Consider the following 4039-nt stretch of genomic DNA (forward strand, 5'->3'; position numbering starts at 1 on the left):
AGGTATTTCACGTAAATTTCTTAATTAAATTGATTTATTATAATTGTGAATGAATCTTGTTTGTTTCAATTTCAAATATGCGAACTTCATGACAAGAATAACTATATCCCTAAGATTGTTCAATACAATTGTGTTGATATATCAATACAATTGGACAATCTAAAAAAAATGACAATGAACTACACTACAATATGATTATCCAAATGTATATGTATTTCACTCTATAAAAAATAGATGTGATGTATACGTATACATTTAAATCTATGTAATGTATTTATGTATCCAAATGCACTTGTATTTCCAATTGGACAATCCATTAAAAAAATAAAAAAGTATTCAAATGTATATGTATTCCACTGTGTTCAACATTCAAATACAATTATATGTGTATAATCAAGAGAAGAAAATGTATTCATGTATTTGATTACCTAGTCAATGCATATTCTCTTGAATTCCAATTAGTTTTTATTAAATTTGATACATCGTACATAAATTTTCATTGTCGCTATTGTACTTGTTCAAGCATAAAAGTATTTCACATAAATTTCTTTAGTTAAATTTATTTATTGTAATTGTGAATGAATCTTGTTTGTTTCAATTTCAAATACGCGAACTCTCTGATAAGCATAATTGTATCCCTAAGAGTGCTCAATACAATTGTGTTAATATATCAATACAATTGGATAATCTAGAAAAAATGACAATGAACTATACTACAATATGATTATCCAAATGTATATGTATTTCACTATATAAAAAAGTAGATGTGATGTATACGTAAACATTCAAATCTATGTAATGTATCTATGTATCCAAATGCACTTGTATTTCTAATTGGACAATTCATAAAAAAAAATAAACAAGTATATATTCAAATGTATATGTATTCAACAGTCAAATACAATTATATGTGTAATCAAGAGAAGGAAATGTATTCATGTATTACCTCATATATATCAAAGTGAATTTTAACATAATTAAATTGTATATTTGAATGCTAGTGAAAATAACTTCTTCAAACAAAACCCTATGAAAATCGACTAAGCATATAAATGTATACAAATATAAACTTCATATAAACGAGAAAAAATACAATTAAAAAATACCCAATAAAAATGAATCACAAAAATCGTTCCTGCAATCATGCAGAGGATCTTGAATTAGAAGAAAATTGAGGGAAAAAATAATAAAAAGTGACATTGATGCATATATATTGAAAGAGAAAAATATTGAATAAGGCAAGCATGGGGAACATAGCACCATAAAACGTGCATATGGCATTTATTAGGTGTGTAGTGATATCTTTCCTATTTAATAATAATTTAAATACATAAAAAAAATTTAAAAGCTGACAATTCATGTTTAATTAAGTTTGCTAATTAAAATATAAGTATATCCATATAGCTTTAAAAAAATAAACTGTAGCTATATACATTAAATATAAATCGATGTTTGCTTCTATAGCTATAATTTCATTTGCTATGCTAATTGTCATTTGTTATATTTCACTGTTTTTTTTTAATAGATTATACAAATTGAGTTTATACAAGAAACATATTATATACAATTATTTGTATTGTATACAAACTAATAATATAGATACTGGAAAATGGTCAGATATGCTCCAGTACTGTTAAAATAGTATAAATATACCTTTCGTTATATTTTCGGTGCATATATACCTCTTCTATTATACTTTAGGTACAAATATACTCCTCTCATTATATTTTTGCATAAATTTGCTCTTAATTTTAAAGAAGGAACACATGGCGAACTCAGAATCAAATGACTCATCCCTAATTTTAAATATTCTCCCACAACCAGAACACTTGTACAAATTCTTCATCAAATTAATAGTAGTAATAGTAAAATTATGATTACCAATACGTGTGAGCATAAGAAGACGGCAAGACACCAATGTCTCAAAAGTATGACGGAGGATATTTACTTACCATTTACGATAGTTCGAAGATATATTTATCTTTTTTCCCTACTAATTGTGTACAACTGTTGTTCCATGATTCTACGAGGTTGATTTAATCTTCTGATTCAGTTCATGATGCAAGGTAATGAAGTATTAATATTTCAAATCGAAATAGAGATGGTGGGGGTTATGATATTTTCAAATCAAAAGGATAGTAAGAAATTCAAAGCTTCAAATGTCATTACTAGTTGTTTTTTCTCTCGAAAGAATTAAACTCCAAGTTGTGAAAGAATAATTTAATTTTGAGCTTGTCGTCACGTGTTTCTTCGTTAAAATTAAGAGTAAATTTATTTCAAAATATAATGGAAAGGGTATATTTAAACCGAAAGTATAACGGAGGGGTATATATGAATCGAAAATTAACGAGGAGTATATTTAAACTATTTCTAATAGTAGAAGGATATATTTTTTATTGTTTTGCCGATATAGATAAATAGGTAATTGTATAGAAGTGTTGAAATTATACAATTGATTCGTATAAAGTATTGTGCGTGATAATATACCGGAAAAAAATATACAACCAAAAATAAAAAAATTATATATAATCAAACATCAGAAATGAAAGTTTGTATATACACAAATACGTATAGATATGAACTGTGTAATAACAAAATTATTAATACAATAACATATACAGAAATATATACAAATAGAGTCTATACAATACCTGAGATTCTCCATAGCAAATCTCATTAAATTGTATTGTGTCCGTGATTCATAATTATATGAAACTATAGTTATATTAAATGATACATTAGTAATATTTGTCGGTGTAATTTTTCCTTATTTAAACCCCCTCCTTTTTCAGAGACCCCGTCAACATTTCAATCCAACAATCCATCTAGCAGGGGAGCAGTATTTGTTATTCCAAAATTAGTTTTACACTGTATGTTGCTATTGTTCATGATGATGAAATTAGCTAATTATAGTATCATGACTTAAAACAATTATATTTACAACTTGTTTGGAGGGTTGATACACATAGTTAATAGTTCCATAATGTATTGTACTTCATTGTTTTGATGAACCAATGTTTAGATAAATTACGCTGACACACATAAACGACGTGCAAAATAAATTTACTATATCATAAAGACAAATAGAATAAGAGGAATAGTTAATATAGATAAAGGCCGTATAAAGGATAAAATATGGTTGCCAAACAATAAGCAAAGTCAAAACTTTTAAACATTGCAATTATTTTAGATCTATAAATAGAATTGCTTGAATTTCATTGTGGTAAATTAAGTTTTTTTACAATAATATTTAAGGTAATATATTGCGAACACATGACTAATATCTTATTAATTTGAATTAATTATTACCATATATTATTATTATGTGAAGTTAAATAATATATATTTTTTAAGAATACTACATTATAACAATCATGGGTAAAGGAAAACGTCATATTAAAAATTGATTTAGACAACTATTTTTTATGAAACGCTTTTGTATTAACAAATGAATGTGTGAAATGTTATGTCTACCCAATGAATTGATTTTTTCATTAAAAGAAAAATATAGACCTGAATAATTTGTTGCACGTGAAAATTGAAGTTCAAAATGTGAAGAAAAATATGAAGAAGAAGGGTCAAGCTAGGTTTAACTCCATTGTTTCAAGCTTGCTAGCTAGCTTTGTAATCAAGGTATGATGACTTATGCATTTATGGACACCTTTCATCCATGAATCCCCATGTTTCCCCCAATTGTGAAGATGAATCCCAATTCCTATATTGTGGATATTGTTATATGTTGATCCAATTGAGTGGATAATTCTCTTTTATTGATATAGTCCATTACTCGTTATATTCTCTTCTCTTCCAATCGAAAGCAATTTCCAAAATACTCTACAAATGATTCTACGATGAAATCAATTTTACTATATTTATAATCTAATGCGATCCTAAAGTATGAAATTGCGAGATCTAAGGGCGGCACAACTTGTGTGCTCCTGCATTGGTGCACGAAGTTGAATGAATGGTGAGGAATGTGCAGACGGTTTGTAGTATCTTTTTCTATTTATTTCAATCGGTTTAGTGGTTTGGCTCTGCG

Source organism: Solanum tuberosum, unplaced genomic scaffold (assembly GCF_000226075.1).
Source record: "Solanum tuberosum cultivar DM 1-3 516 R44 unplaced genomic scaffold, SolTub_3.0 scf00246, whole genome shotgun sequence".
NCBI classification, from domain to species: Eukaryota; Viridiplantae; Streptophyta; class Magnoliopsida; order Solanales; family Solanaceae; genus Solanum; species Solanum tuberosum.